A 13,520-nucleotide genomic window follows, 5' to 3' on the forward strand; every position below is an offset into this window, starting at 1 on the left:
GGTAAGGTGTGTTATCAACATCTGTGAATAATGTTGGTAAGGTGTGTTAACAACAACAGTGAATAATGTAGGTAAGGTGTGTTATCAACAACAGTGAATAATGTTGGTAAGGTGTGTTAACAACAACAGTGAATAATGTTGGTAAGGTGTGTTAACAACAACAGTGAATAATGTTGGTAAGGTGTGCTTATCAAACATCAGTGAACAATGTTGGTAAGTGGTGTTAACAACAACAGTGAATAATGTTGGTAAGGTGTGTTATCAACAACAGTGAATAATGTTGGTAAGGTGTGTTATCAACAACAGTGAATAATGTTGGTAAGGTGTGTTAACAACAACAGTGAATAATGTTGGTGTGTTATCAACAACAGTGAATAATGTTGGTAAGGTGTGTTATCAACATCTGTGAATAATGTTGGTAAGGTGTGTTAACAACAACAGTGAATAATGTAGGTAAGGTGTGTTAACAACAACAGTGAATAATGTTGGTGTGTTATCAACAACAGTGAATAATGTTGGTAAGGTGTGTTATCAACATCTGTGAATAATGTTGGTAAGGTGTGTTAACAACAACAGTGAATAATGTTGGTAAGGTGTGTTAACAACAACAGTGAATAATGTTGGTAAGGTGTGTTAACAACACCAGTGAATAATGTTGGTAAGGTGTGTTAACAACAACAGTGAATAATGTAGGTAAGGTGTGTTAACAACAACAGTGTATAATGTTGGTAAGGTGTGTTAACAACAACAGTGAATAATGTTGGTAAGGTGTGTTAACAACAACAGTGAATAATGTTGGTAAGGTGTGTTAACAACAACAGTGAATAATGTTGGTACGGTGTGTTAACAACAACAGTGAATAATGTTGGTGTGTTATCAACAACTGTGAATAATGTTGGTAAGTTGCGTTAACAACAACAGTGAATAATGTTGGTAAGGTGTGTTATCAACAACAGTGAACAATGTTGGTAAGGTGTGTTATCAACAACAGTGAATAATGTTGGTAAGGTGTGTTAACAAATAACAGTGAATAATGTTGGTAAGGTGTGTTATCAACAACAGTGAATAATGTAGGTAAGGTGTGTTAACAACAACAGTGAATAATGTAGGTAAGTGGTGTTATCACCAACAGTGAACTATGTAGGTAAGTAGTGTTATCAACAACAGTGAATAATGTAGGTAAGGTGTGTTAACAACAACAGTGTATAATGTTGGTAAGGTGTGTTAACAACAACAGTGAATAATGTTGGTAAGGTGTGTTATCAACAACAGTGAATAATGTTGGTAAGGTGTGTTAACAACAACAGTGAATAATGTTGGTGTGTTATCAACAACAGTGAATAATGTTGGTAAGGTGTGTTATCAACATCTGTGAATAATGTTGGTAAGGTGTTAACAACAACAGTGAATAATGTAGGTAAGGTGTAAACAACAACAGTGAATAATGTTGGTGTGTTATCAACAACAGTGAATAATGTTGGTAAGGTGTGTTATCAACATCTGTGAATAATGTTGGTAAGGTGTGTTAACAACAACAGTGAATAATGTTGGTAAGGTGTGTTAACAACAACAGTGAATAATGTTGGTAAGGTGTGTTAACAACACCAGTGAATAATGTTGGTAAGGTGTGTTAACAACAACAGTGAATAATGTAGGTAAGGTGTGTTATCAACAACAGTGAATAATGTTGGTAAGGTGTGTTAACAACAACAGTGAATAATGTTGGTAAGGTGTGTTAACAACAACAGTGAATAATGTTGGTAAGGTGTGTTATCAACATCAGTGAACAATGTTGGTAAGTGGTGTTAACAACAACAGTGAATAATGTTGGTAAGGTGTGTTAACAACAACAGTGAATAATGTTGGTAAGGTGTGTTATCAACAACAGTGAATAATGTTGGTAAGGTGTGTTAACAACAACAGTGAATAATGTTGGTGTGTTATCAACAACAGTGAATAATGTTGGTAAGGTGTGTTATCAACATCTGTGAATAATGTTGGTAAGGTGTGTTAACAACAACAGTGAATAATGTAGGTAAGGTGTGTTAACAACAACAGTGAATAATGTTGGTGTGTTATCAACAACAGTGAATAATGTTGGTAAGGTGTGTTATCAACAACAGTGAACAATGTTGGTAAGGTGTGTTATCAACAACAGTGAATAATGTTGGTAAGGTGTGTTAACAACAACAGTGAATAATGTTGGTAAGGTGTGTTATCAACAACAGTGAATAATGTAGGTAAGGTGTGTTAACAACAACAGTGAATAATGTAGGTAAGTGGTGTTATCACCAACAGTGAACTATGTAGGTAAGTAGTGTTATCAACAACAGTGAATAATGTAGGTAAGGTGTGTTAACAACAACAGTGTATAATGTTGGTAAGGTGTGTTAACAACAACAGTGAATAATGTTGGTAAGGTGTGTTATCAACAACAGTGAATAATGTTGGCTCCTTGATGTCTTTATGTGTGAGATGATTCTGCTGGCCAGGTCCTCGTCACTGAATCTCTTCCTGAAGTACTCCTCCTTCTGTGGGTCATTGAAACCTCGTACCTCTGTCACTTGGTCAACACACACTGAAGGTATCTTATTGGCTCCTGCAGGTCTGGTAGTTATCCAGAGGAGAGCAGAGGGAAGCAGATTTCCCTTGATGAGATTTGTCAGCAGAACATCCACTGAGGTTGACTCTGAAACGTCACAACAGATCTTGTTCTTCTGGAAGTCTAGGGGCAGTCGGCACTCATCCAGACCATCAAATATGAACAGAACTTTGTACTTGTCGTAGTTGGAGATTCTTGGTTGTTTGGTTTCCATTGATAAGTGATTGAGAAGTTCAATTAAAGTGTTTTTGTCCCCTTTCATCAAATTCAGCTCCCGGAAAGGGAATGCAAATACAAATTTGACATCCTGATTTGCTTTTCCTTCAGCCCAGTCCAGAATGAACTTCTGCACAGAGACTGTTTTTCCAATGCCAGCGACTCCCTCTGTCAGCACAGTTCTGATACGTTTGTCTTGTCTAGTTAAGGGTTTGAAGATGTCGTTACATTTGATTGCAGTCTCTGGTCTTGCTTGTTTCCTGGTTCTTGTCTCAATCTGTCTCAGCTCATGTTCATTATTGACCTCTCCTGTTCCACCCTCTGTGATGTAGAGCTCTGTGTAGATCTTATTGAGAAGTGTTGGGTTTCCTTGTTTAGCGATCCCCTCAAATACACATTGAAACTTCTTCTTTAGATTAGATTTGAGTTCACGTTGGTAAATCACAGCAAGCTTATCTGAATGAAGAAATAACACAGAGGATATTAATATTACATCTGTTTTAATGCCTACTGTATTGTAGGACTGTTATAAACTTTTCAATTATAATAATTTATTATCTTAACTGGCTGTATAAATGTGTAAATGTTTTCATAATGCATTAGACTGGTGTGACTGATTATATTATTATTGGTGTTATTGATGGTATTATTAATGTTGTCTCTCTCTCTAAATTATCACCACAACACATCCCTGCTGCTACTTGATGAGATCACTAGGTGTTGTGTTAAGGCTGCTACAATATCATTCAGTTACACAGTTACTTTAGCTGTACATTAGCTACAGCTTTTAAATGTAATTGTAACGGTTCTCTTTAGTTGAAGGAGAGGCGGACCAAAATGCGGCGTGATGATTATTCATGTTTGTTTAATGAAGAAAAAACTATACATGATTAAAATAACGAAAACAATAAATGTGAGAACTCAAAACAGCCCTATCTGGTGCAAACACAAAGAGAGGAACAATCACCCACAAACACACAGTGAAACCCAGGCTACCTAAGTATGAATCTCAATCAGAGACAACTAATGACACCTGCCTCTGATTGAGAACCATACTAGGCCGAAACATAGAAATACCCCAAAACATAGAAAAACAAACATAGACTACTCACCCAACTCATGCCCTGACCATACTAAATAAATAACAAAACAAAGGAAATAAAGGTCAGAACGCAACAGTGTTGTTTAACTCACTGACCATGACCCATGAGTTACTCTTACCTTTGTTCAGTAAAAAAGTCTCCCTCACTAAAACGAATAGAATGTTTCATAGAGCAGTCACTCTTCATGGACTGTGTGTACATGGGTACAGGGGAAGCTGGTCTCTCCTGCTTGGTTGGACTTCAACACAAAGGAGACAAACATTACATCTCTCGTCTACTCTGAGCTCATATGGGGAAACATAAGAAGAGTTTCATTTCAAAACGCTATATAACCATTTTCAGAAATGTATGTAAATTAGCTTTTATTTCTTAAAGAAAGAGATTGGTGTGTTTTTTCAAAATCTAATCGTGGCATGAGTTGTTCAATGACAGACATGTATTTGCTTAGAATCTGTCACTTGATGTTTTCACTTCAGAGAGACAAATAATAATGTTTTTTTGCTAAATGCTAAATATCTCCCTCACTCTCAGAGAAATAAGTAGTACTGCTAGGTTTTACATAGTCAATTGTGACCGATTCGGTCTTATGTAGCAACATTTGAAATTGTGTTTTTCACATTGGATAAAAGTAGAGAATCAGAGCTAGAAAATGGTATATCATTCACATAAGTTGAGGAACAATGGGAAAGTAATTCTGCTTTGAACATTGATAAACTTGTAACCTCACTTTTGAGAAAATGGCCTTTAAATGTTTTGGTACCTACTGGAGAGTTCTTCTTTGTCTACAGGGGTGTTACTTTGGCAGATAATGTCACCCATCTAAATAAATAGTTTTATATATATGATTAACTAAATGTATGATGTTTTTGGTTTATGTCAGTTGCATTGTTTGTTATGCAATTTATGTTTGTTATGCAATTAAACACTTCCGGGTTGGAGCGAGCGGTCGCATCCGAGCGCTTCGGTCTGCAGGTAGTATAACTTTTCATTACATTTCATTACATTTCATTATAGTACAACGGTTTGATTTGTCTAATCTTAGCAATTTCTTCTTAGCTAGCTACATAGCCGTCTTTGTATCAAAGATAATTGCGTAATTATCGTATTTCGTCGTCCTAACGTAGTCTACACTGCTATCTGCCCAGCAGCTAGCCAGCTAGCCAGCTAGCAAACGTCCACCGTCTTCCGAATAGCAGCACTGTAAAAACTATTACACTCAACTGAACGACTTGATTAGTGTAGTGTTAGCTAGCTACATAGTTGTCTTTGCTGTCTTCGTATCCAAGATAATTGTGTAGTTTAGAGTGTGTAGTCTTAGAGTGATTATCTTAATTTACCGAGGTTAGCTAGCCAGCTATTTGTCGTCCTTAACGTAGGACACACTGCTAGCTAGCCAACAGCTAGCCAACGTCTACCGAATAGAACTTCCTCACTCAACAAGCCGGTCGCATTCGCTCCACAGGTAGTATCACATTTTCATTTCATTTCATTACAGTACAACGGTTTGATTTGTTTGATCGTAGCTAGCTACATAGCTAGCTACATAGCCGTCTTTGTATCAAAGATAATTGTGTAGTCTAGAGCGATTTTCTAGTTTTTTTCTAGGTTTTAACGCAACGTAACGTAATCAACACTGCTAGCTAGCCAGCTAGCCCCCGAATAGCACCACTGTAGAAACTATCACACTCAACGGAACGACTTGATTAGTGTAGTGCCAACAACGCAGCCACTGCCAGCTAGCCTACTTCAGCAGTACTGTATCATTTTAATCATTTTAGTCAATAAGATTCTTGCTACGTAAGCTTAACTTTCTGAACATTTTAGACGTGTAGTCCACTTGTCATTCCAATCTCCTTTGCATTAGCGTAGCCTCTTCTGTAGCCTGTCAACTATGTGTCTGTCTATCCCTGTTCTCTCCTCTCTGCACAGACCATACAAACGCTCCACACCGCGTGGCCGCGGCCACCCTAATCTGGTGGTCCCAGCGCGCACGACCCACGTGGAGTTCCAGGTCTCCGGTAAGCCTCTGGAACTGCCGATCTGCGGCCAACAAGGCAGAGTTCATCTCAGCCTATGCCTCCCTCCAGTCCCTCGACTTCTTGGCACTGACGGAAACATGGATCACCACAGATAACACTGCTACTCCTACTGCTCTCTCTTCGTCCACCCACGTGTTCTCGCACACCCCGAGAGCTTCTGGTCAGCGGGGTGGTGGCACCGGGATCCTCATCTCTCCCAAGTGGTCATTCTCTTTTCTCCCTTACCCATCTGTCTATCGCCTCCTTTGAATTCCATGCTGTCACAGTTACCAGCCCTTTCTAGCTTAACATCCTTATCATTTATCGCCCTCCAGGTTCCTCGGAGAGTTCATCAATGAGCTTGATGCCTTGATAAGCTCCTTTCCTGAGGACGGCTCACCTCTCACAGTTCTGGGCGACTTTAACCTCCCCACGTCTACCTTTGACTCATTCCTCTCTGCCTCCTTCTTTCCACTCCTCTCTTCTTTGACCTCACCCTCTCACCTTCCCCCTACTCACAAGGCAGGCAATACGCTCGACCTCATCTTTACTAGATGCTGTTCTTCCACTAACCTCACTGCAACTCCTCCAAGTCTCCGACCACTACCTTGTATCCTTTTCCTCTCGCTCTCATCCAACACTTCCCACACTGCCCCTACTCGGATGGTATCGCGCCGTCCCAACCTTCGCTCTCTCTCCCCCGCTACTCTCTCCTCTTCCATCCTATCATCTCTTCCCTCTGCTCAAACCTTCTCCAACCTATCTCCTGATTCTGCCTCCTCAACCCTCCTCTCCTCCCTTTCTGCATCCTTTGACTCTCTATGTCCCCTATCCTCCAGGCCGGCTCGGTCCTCCCCTCCCGCTCCGTGGCTCGACGACTCATTGCGAGCTCACAGAACAGGGCTCCGGGCAGCCGAGCGGAAATGGAGGAAAACTCGCCTCCCTGCGGACCTGGCATCCTTTCACTCCCTCCTCTCTACATTTTCCTCTTCTGTCTCTGCTGCTAAAGCCACTTTCTACCACTCTAAATTCCAAGCATCTGCCTCTAACCCTAGGAAGCTCTTTGCCACCTTCTCCTCCCTCCTGAATCCTCCTCCCCCTCCCCCCCTCCTCCCTCTCTGCAGATGACTTCGTCAACCATTTTGAAAAGAAGGTCGACGACATCCGATCCTCGTTTGCTAAGTCAAACGACACCGCTGGTTCTGCTCACACTGCCCTACCCTGTGCTCTGACCTCTTTCTCCCCTCTCTCCAGATGAAATCTCGCGTCTTGTGACGGCCGGCCGCCCAACAACCTGCCCGCTTGACCCCTCCTCTCTTCTCCAGACCATTTCCGGAGACCTTCTCCCTTACCTCACCTCGCTCATCAACTCATCCCTGACCGCTGGCTACGTCCCTTCCGTCTTCAAGAGAGCGAGAGTTGCACCCCTTCTGAAAAACCTACACTCGATCCCTCCGATGTCAACAACTACAGACCAGTATCCCTTCTTTCTTTTCTCTCCAAAACTCTTGAACGTGCCGTCCTTGGCCAGCTCTCCCGCTATCTCTCTCAGAATGACCTTCTTGATCCAAATCAGTCAGGTTTCAAGACTAGTCATTCAACTGAGACTGCTCTTCTCTGTATCACGGAGGCGCTCCGCACTGCTAAAGCTAACTCTCTCCTCTGCTCTCATCCTTCTAGACCTATCGGCTGCCTTCGATACTGTGAACCATCAGATCCTCCTCTCCACCCTCTCCGAGTTGGGCATCTCCGGCGCGGCCCACGCTTGGATTGCGTCCTACCTGACAGGTCGCTCCTACCAGGTGGCGTGGCGAGAATCTGTCTCCTCACCACGCGCTCTCACCACTGGCGTCCCCCAGGGCTCTGTTCTAGGCCCTCTCCTATTCTCGCTATACACCAAGTCACTTGGCTCTGTCATAACCTCACATGGTCTCTCCTATCATTGCTATGCAGACGACACACAATTAATCTTCTCCTTTCCCCCTTCTGATGACCAGGTGGCGAACCGCATCTCTGCATGTCTGGCAGACATATCAGTGTGGATGACGGATCACCACCTCAAGCTGAACCTCGGCAAGACGGAGCTGCTCTTCCTCCCGGGGAAGGACTGCCCGTTCCATGATCTCGCCATCATGGTTGACAACTCCATTGTGTCCTCCTCCCAGAGCGCTAAGAACCTTGGCGTGATCCTGGACAACACCCTGTCGTTCTCAACTAACATCAAGGCGGTGGCCCGTTCCTGTAGGTTCATGCTCTACAACATCCGCAGAGTACGACCCTGCCTCACACAGGAAGCGGCGCAGGTCCTAATCCAGGCACTTGTCATCTCCCGTCTGGATTACTGCAACTCGCTGTTGGCTGGGCTCCCTGCCTGTGCCATTAAACCCCTACAACTCATCCAGAACGCCGCAGCCCGTCTGGTGTTCAACCTTCCCAAGTTCTCTCACGTCACCCCGCTCCTCCGCTCTCTCCACTGGCTTCCAGTTGAAGCTCGCATCCGCTACAAGACCATGGTGCTTGCCTACGGAGCTGTGAGGGGAACGGCACCTCAGTACCTCCAGGCTCTGATCAGGCCCTACACCCAAACAAGGGCACTGCGTTCATCCACCTCTGGCCTGCTCGCCTCCCTACCACTGAGGAAGTACAGTTCCCGCGCAGCCCAGTCAAAACTGTTCGCTGCTCTGGCTCCCCAATGGTGGAACAAACTTCCTCACGACGCCAGGACAGCGGAGTCAATCACCACCTTCCGGAGACACCTGAAACCCCACCTCTTTCAGGAATACCTAGGATAGGATAAAGTAATCCTTCTCACCCCCCACCCCCTTACTAGATTTAGATGCACTATTGTAAAGTGGCTGTTCCACTGGATGTCTTAAGGTGAACGCACCAATTTGTAAGTCGCTCTGGATAAGAGCGTCTGCTAAATGACTTAAATGTAATGTTAAATGTAACTGTGATTTTATGGTTGTAAGTGTTAAAATGAACTAGACAATTTTAAATTTTGCAATTCTGAGTAAATACCACTTTAGTAAGGAATTACACATTATTCAGTACTTCTGCATTTGCTACATAATTCCAATAGATGGGAGCATAAGACCACACATTATATTTCAGAAGGTTAGTCTGGGTCAATGTGCAGGGGTACCAGGTAGTTGAGGTAATAATGACACTATAAGGAGTACCAGTACTGAGTCAATGTGCAGGGGTACCAGGTAGTTGAGGTAATAATGAGGCTATAAGGAGTACCAGTACTGAGTCAATGTGCAGGGGTACCAAGTATTTGAGGTAATAATGAGGCTATAAGGAGTACCAGTACTGAGTCAATGTGCAGGGGTACCAGGTAGTTGAGATAATAATGAGGACATAACGAGTACCAGTACTGAGTCAATGTGCAGGGGTACCAGGTAGTTGAGGTAATAATGAGACTATTAGGAGTACCAGTACTGAGTCAATGTGTAGGGGTACCAGGTAGTTGAGGTAATAATGAGACTATAAGGAGTACCAGTACTGAGTCAATGTGCAGGGGTACCAGGTAGTTGAGGTAATAATGAGGCTATAAGGAGTACCAGCACTGAGTCAATGTGCAGGGGTACCAGGTATTCTAGGTAATTGAGGTAATATGTACATGTAGGTAGGGGTAAAAGTGACTAGACAATCAGGATAGAGATTACATCTCCTCAACCAGGGAGTGCACGCACACACACACACACACACACACACACACACACACACACACACACACACACACACACACACACACACACACACAGACACACACACACACACACAACACACACACACACACACACACACACACACACAGGGAATGTTGTGTTTATTTAATAGTGTTTTAGGACTATAGGAAAAAAGAATTAGCCTATGGATTTTGAAAACAACAAAAATAAATGGGAAATTAGGAGAGGAGGAATGACTAGAGACGGTGTTGTTTAACTCACTGACCATGACCCATGAGTTCTTCTTACCTTTGTTCAGTAGAAAGGTCTCCCTCGCTAAAGTATATAGGTAACTCCATAGACTTGTCACTCTTCATGGACACACAGCTGGATACAGGGGAGGCTGGTCTCTCCTGCTTGATTGGGCTACAACACAACAGATAAAATAAGTACAATTAGTACTGCTAGGTTTTACACAGTAATAATATATATCTGCCTCACTCTCAGAGCAATCCATTTTTTTATTTTTTTATTTTTTTATTTTTTCACCTTTATTTAACCAGGTAAATGTGGTTTGAAAAACTATTGGAACCATTTCCCTGTTTGACCGCTAGGTGTTATGGGTATTATGACACCACTGTGGGGCTCTATAGCGCAAATGAAATGGGAGAATCTGGAGAATGCAACAATATTTATTTCATCTTGCTGTGATGTTCTCAGGAAAATGTCAAATGGTAAAATCTATGAATTTAAAATCTTAGAACAATAATATTTTACACATCCATCAGCCTTCATTTCTGATGAAAAAACACAAATGAGTAAAATTGGTGGATATAGCGTTTTGGAAATAAACGCTTCATAAATTATTTAAAAAACTGTCACCTCACCTCTTAGATTTGGTGCCATGTTCCCCAGAGACACTCCATTTAGAGGCAGGGCCTCCCTCCTCTCTATCTCCAGAGAGACTCATTTTAGAGGCAGGGCCCCCCTCCTCTCTCTCTCCAGAGAGACTCATTTTAGAGCACTGACCCCTAAACAGAGATCCAACATTTTGGTTGTGGTTAACACACTGACAACTAAACAGAGATCCAACGTGTTGGTTGTGGTTAACACAGTGACAACTAAACAGAGATCCAACATGTTGGTTGTGGTTATTAACACACTGACAACTAAACAGAGATCCAACATGTTGGTTGTGGTTAACACACTGACAAATAAACAGAGATCCAACATGTTGGTTGTGCTTAACACAGTGACAACTAAACAGAGATCCAACATGTTGGTTGTGGTTAACACAGTGACAACTAAACAGAGATCCAGCAGGTTGGTTGTGGTTAACACAGTGACAACTAAACAGAGATCCAGCAGGTTGGTTGTGGTTAACACAGTGACAACTAAACAGAGATCCAGCAGGTTGGTTGTGGTTAACACAGTGACAACTAAACAGAGATCCAGCATGTTGGTTGTGGTTAACACACTGACAACTAAACAGAGATCCAACATGTTGTTTGTGGTTAACACAGTGACAACTAAACAGAGATCCAGCATGTTGTTTGTGGTTAACACAGTGACAACTAAACAGAGATCCAACATGTTGTTTGTGGTTAACACAATGACAACTAAACAGAGATACAGCATGTTGGTTGTGGTTAACATAGTGACAACTAATTGTTGAAGGTCATATGTTCTCTTTTATTCATTACCTCTTAGAAATAAAACATTTACTAACAGATTCATTCAAAAAGTCAGGTGATTTAATGAACATGTAGTCGTGATTTATATTTTTCACCTTTTGTCCACAATAATAATAACAATATATATATAATAATATAATATTAATAATAATAATGTCTCACTTTCTCTTTTAATAATTTCTCTCATTCTAGTATGTTGCTTTGTTCAACAGGTACCCTGTATGCTATTATTATGCTGTTACTGAATTCAGTTCATAACAGCAATGTTAAGAAAAGTATGTTCAGTGGTTTCATACCAAATTACACAGGAAGCAGGAGCTCATTGTAATTTAGAAAACAACATATGTTCTGATATTCTGAAAGATGATTTAGAACTATGATACATTAATATTTTGACAAATTGTAAAATAATCCCGATATACAAATGGTATAAAAAGTTGTGTGAATAATATATTTTTGAATTTGAATTGACTACGCCCAGTTAGCGTCATTTTGTATGACTGAACTGTCACGTAGCTGTCCCAGGTGAAATGGACTGTTAGACCTGAGTGTTTTACTGTCATTCACTATACTAAAATAACACCAGACATTTAATGTCTCTACACACTTTACAATAATCCCTGGGAAGATTCTTACCTTGTAGCCTGAATTCACAACCAGAACATGTCTAGTCATTGAGATATTTTCCGTTGTGCTGAGAGAGCACCTTCCTGATGACAAGTGTCTCTGTATCTATGTTCTAGGTACAGTTGATCTTTGGATGCAGTAATATCTGGTCAAAGTTTAGTGACAAAACACCATTGTATACCATAAACATAACAGCAGTTTAACCATTGGCCAGTAAAGGACATGGCATACTATAAAACAGGGTTCGTCAACTAGATTTGGCTTCGGGAAAAAAAAAATCTGAGTTAAAGTCGGTGGGTCAGAATATAATTAGCATATACTATTAGCACAAGTAATAGGCCTACACTACAAATGTAACAACATTTTAACACATTTGATTAGTATGTGTTAAATTAATAAAATAATTTCGATCTGACTAAATAAAATCAGTAATATCTCTATGTTTTCTACTGTAGTCTACACTACTTTATGAATGGGTAAAACAGGTATATGTTGCCTACTGTAGTCTACACTACTTTATTAATGGGGTAAAACAGGTCTACGTAGCCTACTGTAGTCTATACTACGTTATTAATGGGGTAAAACAGGTCTATGTAGCCTACTGTAGTCTAAACTACTTTATTAATGGGGTAAAACAGGTCTATGTAGCCTACTGTAGTCTACACTACTTTATTAATGGGTAAAACAGGTCTATGTAGCCTACTGTAGTCTACACTACTCTATTAATGGGTATAACAGGTCTATGTTGCCTACTGTAGTCTACACTACTTTATTAAAGGGTAAAACAGGTTTATGTTTCCTACTGTAGTCTACACTACTTTATTAATGGGTAAAACAGGTTTATGTTTCCTACTGTAGTCTACACTACTTTATTAATGGGTAAAACAGGTATATGTAGCCTACTGTAGTCTACACTACTTTATTAAAACCTGTTATGGCAAGGTGATCCCCGAGGGGAACTCCACCCCCACCCCCATTCAGCTGAAAAGGTGGTGCAGGGAATTCAAAAATATTCTTTAGAAATATTTAACTTTCACACATTAACAAGTCCAATACAGCAAATGAAAGATAAACATCTTGTTCATCTACCCATCATGTCCGATTTTTTAAATGTTTTACAGCGAAAACACAACATATATTTATGTTAGACCACCACCAAAACAAAGGAAAAACGCAGCCATTTTTTCCAGCCAAAGATAGAGTCACAAAAGCAGGATTAGAGATATAATGAATCACTAACCTTTTGAAAATCTTCATCAGATGGCACTCCTATGACATGTTACACAATACATTTATGTTTTGTTTGATAATATGCATATTTATATCCACAAATCTCGGTTTACATTGAGGCCATGTTCAGAAATGCCTCCAAAATATCCGGAGGAATTATAGAAAGCTACGCCAGATAACAGAAATACTCATCATAAATTTTGACTAAAGATACATGTTCTACATATAATTAAAGATACACTGGTTCTTAATGCAACCGCTGTGTCAGATTGTTTTTAAACGTTACGAAAAAAGCCTACCATGCAATAATCTGAGACAGTGCTCAGACGTAAAAGTATTTCTCCGCCATGTTGGAG

At 40.9% G+C, this 13,520-nt stretch overlaps 1 long non-coding RNA gene and 1 pseudogene across 1 annotated transcript; both read right to left on the reverse strand.

Moving 5' to 3' along the window:
* Positions 1–2,456: 2,456 nt before the first annotated feature.
* On the reverse strand, positions 2,457–3,677 carry LOC135573884 (NLR family CARD domain-containing protein 3-like; annotated as a pseudogene).
* A 319-nt stretch (positions 3,678–3,996) lies between these two features.
* LOC135574002 (uncharacterized) lies at positions 3,997–12,047 on the reverse strand. The gene is made up of 4 exons (XR_010465109.1): positions 11,944–12,047; positions 10,501–10,644; positions 9,923–10,039; positions 3,997–4,159 (listed from the first exon to the last, which is right to left on the reverse strand). It is a non-coding gene; the product is annotated as an uncharacterized LOC135574002 (long non-coding RNA).
* Positions 12,048–13,520: the final 1,473 nt, after the last annotated feature.

This window comes from Oncorhynchus nerka, linkage group LG11 (genome assembly GCF_034236695.1).
Source record: "Oncorhynchus nerka isolate Pitt River linkage group LG11, Oner_Uvic_2.0, whole genome shotgun sequence".
Lineage (NCBI taxonomy): Eukaryota > Metazoa > Chordata > Actinopteri > Salmoniformes > Salmonidae > Oncorhynchus > Oncorhynchus nerka.